Below are 12,752 nucleotides of genomic sequence, written 5' to 3' on the forward strand. Positions count from 1 at the left end.
AAGGCAGATGAATGAGAAAGCCCATGGACAAAAGGAACACGAGAAAGGCTGGGGGGTGTTTTAGGGAGCAGATCCCTCAGAAAGTGATAAACAACGGGATGCTGGTCAGAAAGGGCCAGAGAGAAGGACTGAAGGGCAGAGGTGAAGACAAGGGCATGTCAAGGCGCTGCGACTGGAAAAAGGGTTCTGCGTAGCCTTTCTAACGGGCGCAAATGGCCTCCACCAGAGAAGCAGTGCCCGAAACGAGTCAAACGCCTCGGAAATCAGCTAAAACGCACAGCGGACAGCGGAGTGAGGTCTACAGCAGAGAGGATCCGCAGGCTTCTTCCACTGGCTCAGAGGAAAGAGTCCACCTGCAACGCAGGAGAGATGAGAGAGGCAGGTTCAGTCCCCGGGTCGGCAGCCCAGCCCAGTGTGCTTGCTGGGAAGATGCCACGGGCAGCGCCTGGCAAGCTGCAGTCCCTGGGGCGGCACAACAGTTGTCACAGCTGAAGCCAGCACATGCCAGTCGGAAGAGCTACAGCGTTAAAGGAGGACAGCAAAGGCCGAGCGCACGGGGGGCTGGGCAGAAAGAGCACCGAGGCCGGGGCCAGGCCGGGCGGGGCCCCAGCACGCCCCCGCGAGCAGCCTCGCCGACCGCTTGGGACCCCGGCTCCCAGGAGGGACACCCCTATCCTCAGGTGGCTGTGCTGCGCTCTCGCGCTGTTCCGTCCAGCTATCAGAACACACAACCATTCCCCTTTTCTCCTAATTCCATGCTCCCCCAAGCAAACCAATCTTCACTTGATACCTTTACCCCAAAACAAAAACGCACTAATTAAGGACACAGAGGTACGTCACGCACTTGTTGATTTGTGTTGCCCACTGTAAGTGGGGGAAATGTCACCGGGGTTTGCATCAGTCTTCTGTGATTGAAACTACGAGATGCACGAAATCGAAGAATGAAGAGAAAACACAGCAGCGTTGACAACCCAACACTGAACCCTACCTGCCACCAGCAAGGAACGCTTAATTGACAGCCATACGTACAAGACTCAGCAGCAGACCCCTAACCTACAAGACTCAGCAGCAGACCCCTGTCAGTGGTTTTCTGACTTTTTCTCATTTCAGAAGAAAAGGAGAACCATTACAAAAAGCAATACTTAGTTGAGGTTGAGTTTTGAATGCAAAAGGAAGCAGAGAAACGTCCAGTCTATTGCAGATGAAACAAATAATGAAGCTATAACTTATTATAAATCTGTGATTTACAGAATAACATCAACTTCTACAACTAAAGCACGGTCAACATAAAATTTTGCCAATTTTCAGATACTTAACTGATTTTTTTTCCTTGAGACATTAACTCATCAATTTAAAAAAAAAATGGGGAAACAAAAACTAACAAGTTAATGAAAAAGTTCCTGTTTTGGGTAAAGAAAAGAATTTCAGACCTGGCCCAAATTCCCTATTCCTCAATAATTAGTTTCAGCTTCCCCTTTCCAGCACCTTCAGTAGTAAAGACATCAACATTAACCTCCAATTTCCAAGTGCCAGTGTGAGCAAGATCACACCACAACATTGTGGGCACCTTCCTCTTTTTAAAACTTTTCTTTTGTTAGGAGCTGTGACAGAGAAAGGCTCAGGGACGGGACGGCTGAAATCCCACACCCTAACCCTAGCTAGCCACATTTTGTGTTCATTTTTGCTCTTTTGCTGATAGGGTGGATCCCCGTTACCAGCAGAGGCCTGTCAGCTCCTGAGAATCTAGACTGACAGGCTCGAGTCCTGCAGACCCTCAACCTGTGCCAGTCAGACACCCCCCAGCCCAGGGCTCCATGAGGTCCTCAGCGGACACCCTCAGCCCCCACCAAGCCACTGAGGGCCATCGCGGTTCTGTGCTGCAACCAACCAAGCAAGGTCTGGGTCCTTCTCTGCACTTGATGAAAGACAAAGGTGAAAGTGAAGCGGCTCAGTCGTGTCCGACTCTTTGCGACCCCATGGACTGTAGCCCACCAGGCTCCTCCATCCATGGGATTCTCCAGGCAAGAATACGGGAGTGGGTTGCCATTTCCTTCTCCAGATCTTCCTGACCCAGGGATTGAAGCCGGGTCTCCCGCATGGTGGGCAGACACTTTACCGTCTGAGCCATCAGGGAATGAAAGACAAAAGCAAAACCCAAACACACAGAAAAAGCCTTCCTTAGCGCAAGAGACTTGAGCGAAGACTTCGGGGAAGCCAGAGGGCAGCAAGCACGGCAGCAACAGGCAGGGAACTGGAACCGGGAACACCCTCGATCCCTCGCTCCACCCCGCGGGAGGCCGTCACCTCACCCATCCCCTGGTCTCACATCAGCTCTCTCACTTCCCTCCTTTTCTCCCTCCTTCCTCATCAGGAACAAAACCAGCAGATCTGGTCCCTTGTTTCTTACCAAGCAGCTTCCTCCACTCTGAGCCCCTCAGGGCCGGGTAACACCCGGACTCACAGCCCTGGGGGGCCCGGGCAGAAGGTGACCTCAGGGCACTTGCTGCCATGCCAGCGGCGCTGGTGCCCGCTGCGGCCGTAAGGCCTGGCTCCTCCTGCTTATTCACAGGCTGTCCCGTAGGCGCCGGTCTCTGTGAGAGCGTGCGTCCTAAGTCACTTCAGTCATGTCCGGCTCTTTGTGACCCCATGCCAGGCTGTTCTGTCCCTGGGATTCTTCAGGCAAGAACACTGGAGCGGGTTGCCATGCCCTCCTCCAGGGGACCTCACAGTCTGCTAACTGAAGAAACACTCTGAAGGCTTCCTTGGAGCCGATCCTGCATGAAGCCCCGGCGAGCACACCCATTCTGAAATCAAGGGGCACGGGGTCCAGGGCGGCCACTCGGGCAGGTGGAGCAGCCCAGGGTGCTGGCAGCAGCAGAGCAGTAAGGGGCCGGGAGAGGAGCACGACGGAGCACCGGCCGCTCAGTGTCCGCGGAGGCCGGGCACGGAAGGGCAGCGCACAGCCTGTCCGAAGGCGGAGAACACAGCCCGCCTGGGGACCTGCAGACGCCAAGCACCGCAGCACGCCAGGCCTCCCTGTCCATCACCAGCTCCCGGAGTCCACCCAAACCCACGTCCACTGAGTCGGTGATGCCATCCAGCCATCTCATCCTCGGTCGTCCCCTTCTCCTCCCGCCTTCAATCTTTCCCAGCATCAGGGTCTTTCAAATGAGTCAGCTCTTCGCATGAGGTGGCCAAAGTACTGGAGTTTCAGCTTTAGCATCAGTCCTTCCAAAGAACACCCAGGACTGATTTCCTTCAGGATGTACTGGTTGGATCTCCTTGCAGTCCAAGGGACTCTCAAGAGTCTTCTCCAGCACCACAGTTCAAAAGCATCAATTCTTCAGCACTCAGCTTTCTTTATACTCCAACTCTCACATCCATACATGACCACTGGAAAAACCATGGCCTTGACTAGACGGACCTTTGTTGACAAAGTAACATCTCTGCTTTTTAATATGCTGTCTAGGTTGGTCATAATTTTCCTTCCAAGGAGTAAGCGTCTTTTAATTTCATGGCTGCAGTCACCATCTGCAGTGATTTTGGAACCAATAAGCTGGAACCAAATATTTGGAACCAAATAAAGTCTGCCACTGTTACCCCACCTATTTGCCATGAAGTGATGGGACCAGATGCCATGATCTTCGTTTTCTGAATGTTGAGCTTTAAGCCAACTTTTTCACTCTTCTCTTTCACTTTCATCAAGAAGCTCTTTAGTTCTTCACTTTCTGCCATAAGGGTGGTGTCATCTGCATATCTGAAATTATTGATATTTCTCCCAGCAATCTTGATTTCAGCTTGTGCTTCTTCCAGCCCAGCATTTCTCATGATGTACTTTGCATAGAAGTTAAATAAGTAGGGTGACAATATACAGCCTTGATGTACTCCTTTTCCGATTTGGAACCAGTCTGTTGTTCCATGTCCACTTCTAACTGTTGCTTCCTGACTTGCATACAGGTTTCTCAGAAGGCAGGTCAGGTGGTCTGGTGTTCCCATCACTTCAAGAATTTTCCAGAGTTTATTGTGATCCACACAGTCAAAGGCTTTGGCATAGTCAAGAAAGCAGAAATCGATGTTTTTCTGGAACTCTCTTGCTTTTTCCATGATCCAGCGGATGTTGGCAATTTGATCTCTGGTTCCTCTGCCTTTTCTAAAACCAGCTTGAACATCTGGAAGTTCACAGTTCACCTACTGCTGAAGCCTGGCTTGGAGAATTTTGAGCATTACTTTACTAGCATGTGAGATGAGTGCAATTGTGCGGTAGTTTGAACATTTTTTGGCATTGCCTTTCTTTGGAATTGGAATGAAAACTGACCTTTTCCAGTCCTGTGGCCACTGCTGAGTTTTCCAAATTTGCTGGCATATTGAGTGAAGCACTTTCACAGCATCATCTTTCAGGATTTGAAATAGCTCTACTGGAATTCCATCACCTCCACTAGCTTTGTTTGTAGTGATCCTTCCTAAGGCCCACCTGACTTCACATTCCAGGATGTCTGGCTCTAGGTGAGTGATCACACCCTCGTGATTATCTGGGTCATGAAGATCTTTTTTGTACAGTTCTCCTGTGTATTCTTCCCACCTCTTCTTAATATCTTCTGCTTCTGTTAGGTCCATACCATTTCTGTCCTTTATCGAGCCCATCTTTGCATGAAATGTTCCCTTGGTATCTCTCATTTTCTTGAAGAGATCTCTAGTCTTTCCCATTCTGTTGTTTTCCTCTATTTCTTTGTACTGATCACTGAGGAAGGCTTTCTTATCTCTCCTTGCTATTCTCTGGAACTCCGCATTCAAATGGGTATATCTTTCCTTTTCTCCTTTGCCTTTAGCTTCTCTTCTTTTCTCAGCTATTTGTAAGGCCTCCCCAGACAGCCATTTTCCCTTTTTGCATTTCTTTTTCTTGGGGATGGTCTTGATCCCTGCCTCCTGTACAATGTCACGAACCTCCGTCCATAGTTATTCAGGCACTCTGTCTATCAGACCTAATCCCCTGAATCTATTTCTCACTTCCACTGTATAATCGTAAGGGATTTGATTCGGGTCATACCTGAATGATCTAGTGGTTTCCCCTACTGTCTTCAATTTCAGTCTGCATTTGGCGATAAGGAGCTCGTGATCTGAGCCACAGTCGGCTCCGGGTCTTGTTTCTGCTGACGGTTAGAGCTTCTCCATCTTTGGCGAAGTCTACTGTCACCTCTGCATTTAACTCTGTTGTGAGAAAGGACTTTATCAACACCCTTTCCTTTTTCTGTTTTCCAGACTACATGCTGCTAAGAGTACCAATCTCGTTTTCATCAGCACTCAAATTGCGGCAGCCGAGAGCCACGCATCAGACGGCAGGAATCTGCTCGCAGCTACAGACTTTCACAGGGTTGCCACCAACTCGTTTTTCAAGCACAATCCCACCTTCTAAAAACGCTGATTTTAATTCATGGTGAACTGTATAATTTAATGCCACGAACGCTGGAGATCAAAGAAGCTAAAGTCATCCTGCCTTGGCCCAGCCTCCCTCCATTTCAGCTTTCACTGTTTTCTTCAAAGCAGCCACGCTCCGACCCCACATCTGTGATTTGGAAGAAAGGTCCCGGGCAGCTCTAGAGGGACTCACAGACACCAAATCTCGAGAGCAGGTGCGCCCCGTACCCCCTCTTTTCGTCTCAAGGATGAGGTGTGTATCCCATTTTCTTGACACCAAGTTGAGCAGTTATGACAAGGGTCTGAGCATAATTGTGTTGCCATGAAAAAGGTACAGACTGTCTGGCCTCTTAATAACGTACCCTATCATTTACATTTTTCTTTTTACTTTAAAGTGGCTTCAAAATCCAAAGCTGCAGAAACAGCCAACTCCCATATTCATAATCACTCATCTTTAACATTCTGCCACATCTGTCTCCAGTCTCACCCATACATTCACACACACACACACCCCTTATTCTTGTATGATCTACTTCAGAGTCGTCTGCACACAGCGTGCACCCTACATTTGAGTAGTTCAGAATGAAAAGTGTAAGTGTTAGTCACTCACTCATGTCCAACTCTTTGTGACCCCTTGGGCTGTGGCCCACCAGGCTCCCCTGTCCACCGGATTCTCCACGCAAGAACACTGGAGCGGGTTGCCATGCCCTCCTCCAAGGGCTCTTCCAAACCCAAGGATGAAATCCAGGTCTCCCGCACTGCAGGCAGACTCTCCACTGTCTGAGCCCCCAGGGAAACCCTAGTAGTTCAGAGTGCTTTTCCTAAAAATCCTGTTAAGTGACCTCAGCAGAGGTACCAAATTCAGAAAGCTTGATATTGATAAAATAAGCTACGGTCCCTTTGGGCTTCCAGATGGCTCAGGGGTGAAGAACACCTGCTAATGCCGGAGACATGGGTTCAATCCCTGGGTCGGGAAGATGCCCTGGAGCAGGCAATGGCTCCCCATCCCAGTATCCTTGCCTGGAGAATCCCGCGAACAGGGGCGCCTGTCGGGCTGCAGTCAGTCCATGGGGTCATAGCGTCAGACACGACTGGGTGACTGAGCATGGACGCGTGGTCCCTGTTCTGATGTGTCAACCGTTTGATGTCCTTTGCGATGGCTAATTTTACGCGTCAACTTGCCTGGACCACAGAGTGCCCAGATATTAAGTCAAACACTATTCCAAGTCTTTCTGTGATGGTGCTGTGGGATAAGATTACTATTTAAATCGGTGAACTCTGGGTAAAGCAGCTTGCTCTCCATAAAGGTACGAGCGCACAGCAGCACTCCATCATCAGAAGGAAGTGACAAGCGTGCGCCTGGGACTGAGCAGGTGCTGAAGGCACCGCTACACTCTGTGCAGAGGCGGCTCGCACGCCCGGGCCCCTCCTGCTCCACCGCCCTCTCTCAGCCTGCAGCGCTGGCCCGTGGGGAGCCCCCTAAGACCAGCAGACAGAGAAGGCGAGGCTCAGGCCTCTTTACCGACGGCTCCGGGCCATGCAGCCAGCCACGGAGCACTGCGGCGCCTTCCTGGGACACTGCTGGCGGCAGCGGTGATGAGGCCACGCGACCACTGCACACGCGAAGGCTGTGCTCGCCAGCCTCGCTCTGCTCTGTGATTAGTAACGTGCTGTTTCTTCCTTGTTTTCTTACCTTATTAATAATATGTTTGTGGGGAAGAGTGTGTGTATAAAACAAGCATCTTTATTCTCCTCCCTCTCTTAACCCCTTTGTGTAACGTGATGTATTAAATTTATTTCACAGTATTTAAGTTACAGGATGACAAGGAGCAGAATAACCACCACGCGGGGACTTCGAACCCTCTTCTGAGGAAAGGCTGAGTGTGTTTTGCATTGTACACAGGATAGCGTCAAGTAGTAGCTGCACGTTATGACCTTGCTATTGTTTTTATCTGGGGTTTAAGTATGGTTTAAGGGGATGCATACTGATGTCCAGATATTTGGCCATTTAGATGTTATTCTGGGTGTCTCTATGATGATGTTTTTGATTAACATTTAAATCCATGGGTTTTGAGTAAAGCAGACTGCCCTCCATAACGTGGATGGGTCTTATTCAATCCATTGAAAGCCCAAATAGAACAAAAAAGACCAGCCTCCCGTAAGGAAGAGAGAATTCTCTGATGGGAACAGAGCCTCTTCTGGATTTCAAGCCTGCTGGCCTAGGCTGCAGACTCCAGATTGGCCTCCACGTCACATGAGCCAATTACTTATGAAGAATCTCTTTGGCTCTGTTTTTTGGAGAACCCTAACACATCCTTTAACGGCATTTATTTCTTGCATACAAAGTCCAGTATACAATCACATGTTGTATTTATCTGTTTAATCTCATTTAATCTTGAAGATGTCCTCAACCTTTGTCTTTTATAACTGACTTTTTCTGAAGAACAGAGGTGCTTGTTTAAATAGAACTTTCTGTCTGACTGACATTTCCTCGTGATTCAAGTTCTGTGTGATGGCCAGAACCCTACTCAGATCGCGTGTGCTTCTCAGGCGCCATGACCAGAAGCGTGCGAGGTCGGCCGGCTGCTCACTGGCGACGTCTGTCTGCTCACTTAGGCAAAGAGCTGCCCAGCTTCTCCATCATGCAGGCAACACTTGGGGCCGTTAAGGTGCCCTCGGTTCAGCTCAGCTCAGCTGCTCAGTCATGTCTGCTCCTTGAGACCCCATGACGGCAGCACACCAGGCCTCCCTGTCCATCACCAACTCCCGGAGTTCACTCAAACACACGTCCATCAGGTCGGGGATGCCATCCATCTCATGCTCTATCATCCCCTTCTCCTGCTGCCCTCAATCTTTCCCAGCATCAGGGTCTTTTCAAGTGAGTCAGCTCTTTGCATCACGTGGCCAAAGTACTGGGGTTTCTGCTTCAACATCAGTCCCTCCAATGAACACCCAGGACTGATCTCCTTTAGAATGGACTGGTTGGATCTCCTTGCAGTCCAAGGGACTCTCAAGAGTCTTCTCCAACACCACAGCTCAAAAGCATCAATTCTTCGGGGCTCAGCCTTCTTCAGGCCAACTCTCACATCCATACATGACCACTGGAAAAACCAAGGCCTTGACTAGACGGACCTTTTTTGGCAAAGTAATGTTTCTGCTTTTTAATATGCTGTCTAGGTTGGTCTTAGCTTTTCTTCCAATGAGCAAGCGTCTTTTAATTTCATGGCTGCAGTCACCATCTGCAGTGATTTTGCAGCCCAAAAAAATAAAGTCTGACACTGTTTCCACTGTTTCCCCATCTATTTCCCATGAAGTGATGGAACCGGGTGCCATGATCTTCGTTTTCTGAATGTTGAGCTCTAAGTCAACTTTTTCACTCTCCTCTTTCACTTTCATCAAGAGGCTCTTTAGCTCCTCTTCACTTTCTGCCATAAGGGTGGTGTCATCTGCATATCTGAGGTTATTGATATTTCTCCCGGCAATCTTGATTCCAGCTTGTGCTTCTTCCAGCCCAGCGTTTCTCATGATGTCCTCTGCATAGACGTTAAATAAGTGGGGTGACAGTATACAGCCTTGACGTGCCCCTTTTCCTGTCTGGAGCCCGTCTGCTGTTCCGTGTCCAGGTCTCATGTTGCTTCCTGACCTGCATACTATCATCATTACAAAATAATAATTTTTCACCCTTCCACTCCTTCCACACTTATCAGTCAGCACCAGACTGAGAAGAATCCTCCCTTCGTCCTATCTATCACCAGACTCTTCATGGATTACTGGTTTTTCAATGACTTAAAATTCATCCTTGCCTGCTGACCCGTATTTGGTCAGTGGGAACAGCTGCAGGCTGGCTTCTCTGCCCTTCAGACTCAACTCCTTCCTTTTCCTTCCTTCCTTTCCAAGCACTTCCTCGCTTTCTCTGAAGAAGCCTTGACTCCTTTTAGTGCAAACGGCATCAGAAACCAAGACTGGGTGTCAGCTGTGCTCACTGCTACTGGCCCATCTTGCCTTCTAGGCTCTTCCATGGGCAGAACCAGGAAATATATGCTCATGTCATTTTATACAGATAGATATACACACACATACTTAAATCTGCTATGCAAATACTTGCACTGTATAAGAACTTCTACTGTACAAAGATATGTTTTACACATTTGTGACGTGTGTTTCAAAATATTGTCAGGGATTCTTCATTCAACTGGTGTATGATCATTTCCTTACCATCTCCGCCTGCAAGAATTATTTGTACGTGAAATTATTTGAGCTTATTTCTTATTTACTAGCTTCAGTCAGTCAGTTCAGTGGCTCAGTCGTGTCCAACTCTGTGCGACCCCATGAACCGAAGCACGCCAGGCCTCCCTGTCCACCACCAAGTCCCGAAGCTTGCTCAAACTCATGTCCACTGAGTCAGTGATGCCATCCAGCCATTTTATCCTCTGTTGTCCCCTTCTCCTCCTGCCTTCAATCTTTCCCAGCATCAGGGTCTTTTACGACCGGAAGTAAAGGCTGGGATTGGTGAACATTTCCATGATGTGAGGGGTTCTGAGCTCCGCTTCCGTGTACTACAGCTCATTGGTGAACGTGTCCATGGTGTGAGGGGTTCTGAGTTCTGCTCCTCGGTGCTACAGCTCAGGGGTGAACGTGTCCATGGTGTGAGGGGTTCTGAGCAATGGCACCACACTCCAGTACTCTTGCCTGGAAAATCCCATGGACGGAGGAGCCTGGTAGGCTGCAGTCCATGGGGTCGCTAAGAGTCGGACACGACTGAGCAACTTCACTTTGACTTTTCACTTTCATGCATTGGAGAAGGAAATGGCAACCCACTCCAGGGTTCTTGCCTGGAGAATCCCAGGGACGGGGGAGCCTGGTGGGCTGCCGTCTATGGGGTTGCACAGAGTCGGACACGACTGAAGCGACTTAGCAGCAGCAGCAGCTACAGCTCAAAGAACTGTATTTTTACTGTGACCTCAAGTAAAGACTTCTGTGACCTCTGTTCTTCGCATTAAGTGGCCAAAGTACGGCGAGTTTCAGCTTTGGCATCAGTCCTTCCAAAGAACACCCAGGACTGATTTCCTTCAGGATGGACTGGTTGGATCTCCTTGCAGTCCAAGGGACTCTCATGAGTCTTCTCGAACACCACAGTTCAAAAGCTAGTTTAAGTCACCACAAATCAACCAAAAAGCATACAGTCAATTTACAGGAAGTACAAGAGTAATGATCTAACTCTGAATGATGAAACCCAAATGTTACAGTGTTGAACAGACGGAATGTGAAGCACATCAGTAATGCCCATGTCCCCAGATGACTGACACGCCGTCACTAAGCCACTTGTCCTCAAACAACCTGTGAACTCAGCTCCCTGTGTCCTCCAGTAAATATCAGGATGTCAGCAACTACAGGATACTGGTGGCGGCTGAAGCAGAAAAGAGGCTAAGGATTTAAGGAATCAGGTCCTAGACCAATTTCCTATCACCTTTTACGACCGGAAGTAAAGGCTGGGATTGGTGAACACTTCCATGGTGTGAGGGGTTCTGAGCTCCGCTTCCGTGTGCTACGGCTCAATGGTGAACGTGTCCGCGGTGTGAGGGGTTCTGAGTTCTGCTACAGCTCAAAGAACTGCATTTCTACTGTGACCTCAAGTAAAGCTGAAACGGAATCCAAAACTGGGAGCACGTGCGTATACACGCTTACGGCCTAAGCCTGCTTGTGCAGCAGAGATTACAAGCAGTTACACAGGCAATAGGACTCAAGGCTCTCGAGCTGTCCTATCTGTGGCTCCCCTCTTTGACTCAGTCTCAGCTCTGTAACTGAACAGTGAGTGCTCATTAGTCAGAGCTTTTTCCACCTCTTTAGATGAACTCACTGTCCAGCACATTCCTCAGGAAGACTCCCTATGTAAGGTACTTTCTGAGTTCTTAAAAACTCAAAACTTTTTTACAGTTTTAATCTTAAAGCTGAATGTAATTCTTGATTCACACCTTCTTTCCTTAAGCTCCTTTAAAAGTAAAAAAAAACTGCTCCGGTGTTGCCTTCATGCCACTTTTGAGAAGTCTGACATCAGCTAATATTCCTACCATTGTACGATTTAGTTCATCTTTTGGGCTGAAGCTCTGAGCATGCATCTTTAAAGTGTAATAGATATGTCTCAGAGCTGATTAGCTTTTCCCAGTACCCGGCGGTCATTTCCATGTGTAGACTCCAGTCTTCTTTTATTTTTGGAATTGCATTTCTTAGATGAGTTAGTTTTATCTGTAAGAACGCCAGCTGTACACGTTACATCTTTGTCTTTCACTTCAGCTACTCTCTCTCAGGCCTCCTTTTCTTGCTGTGTCTACCTCAAAAACGTTGCTTCCTTGCTTTTCTTTAATACTCGTTAGATTTTCATTCTGATCTATTCTCCCTTCAGGACTTGGTTATTTAGTCTTCATTTCTGACATGAGTCTGTCTTTTTCTTCATTTCCCCCCTTGAGTTCAGTCAACTCTCACTGCACTTCCTTCTGTTTTCTGGTCCATTTCTTTCTTAATTTTTGAATATTTGATTCAAGGTATTTTTTCAACATTACCAAGGCTTTTTTTTTTTTTTTTTTTGGCTGTGCTGTGGGGCATGTGGGATCTTAGTTCCCCCAATCGAGGGCTGAAGCTAGCCCCCTGCAGTGGAAGCAGGAATGTTAGCCGTTGGACCAGCAGGGACGTCCCCCTGGTGCTTTTCTAAAGACACTGCCTCAGTTGGGAGTGCTCATTCCAGCTTCTCTTCTGCATAATGTGGAGGCAGGGAAGACTGCACCACCTGGAACATGTAATTTGCGTTTTGTTTTATTTTCACAGAAGCTCTGTATTCCTCTTTCCTGCTCCTGTGTATTTGAGGCACGGGCTTTCTCCATCAGTTTAGGGAGGGCCACTTTGCTTCATGGACGACGGGGAGGGACTGTGGGCGACTCTTGCTTCTGCGAGGCCCGTAACTTTCTCCGCTTCTTTTCTCTTCACCGGCCACATTCCCAAGGCGACTAACCTTTCCACATTTACTCTCCTCTAGAAGCAAAGCTTCTTTACCACTGCCCTTCTGATCCTGCTCACTTTCAAGCCCTTCTCCTAAGCCAGAGCCAGGGCCTACCAAGTCCCGGTGGGGAGCAGCATTTCTGAGCGTGCTGCTGACGCCTTCTCTTTCTGAGGTTACCTTTCGCCTGTGTTTTGCCTGCTTTCTGTGCCGCTGTCTTTCTCTTTCAAGAGCCTCTCAAGACGACCTTCCCCCACTCCATCCCCCACGGGACTGTGGCAACAGGACCTCCACGGGGACTCGCTGCCTTTTCCCACCCGACAGTGCTGTAACCTGAAGATGACGGCTTCTC

At 48.7% G+C, this 12,752-nt stretch overlaps 1 protein-coding gene across 5 annotated transcripts in view; it reads right to left on the bottom strand.

The window, feature by feature from the left end:
* The window catches only part of RPS6KA5 (ribosomal protein S6 kinase A5), a 179,409-nt gene that overhangs the window by 138,620 nt on the left and 28,037 nt on the right, over window positions 1-12,752 (bottom strand). Inside the window, exon 1 of one of the 5 annotated variants that reach the window (XM_052647256.1) lies at window positions 5,045-5,080. The exons of the other annotated variants lie outside the window; for them this stretch is intronic. The gene's annotated coding sequence lies outside the window, so the exon portion shown is untranslated. Of the gene's footprint in view, window positions 1-5,044; window positions 5,081-12,752 lie in introns of those variants that run through there. 5 annotated transcript variants of the gene reach the window in all.

This window comes from Budorcas taxicolor, chromosome 10 (assembly GCF_023091745.1).
Source record: "Budorcas taxicolor isolate Tak-1 chromosome 10, Takin1.1, whole genome shotgun sequence".
NCBI classification, from domain to species: domain Eukaryota; kingdom Metazoa; phylum Chordata; class Mammalia; order Artiodactyla; family Bovidae; genus Budorcas; species Budorcas taxicolor.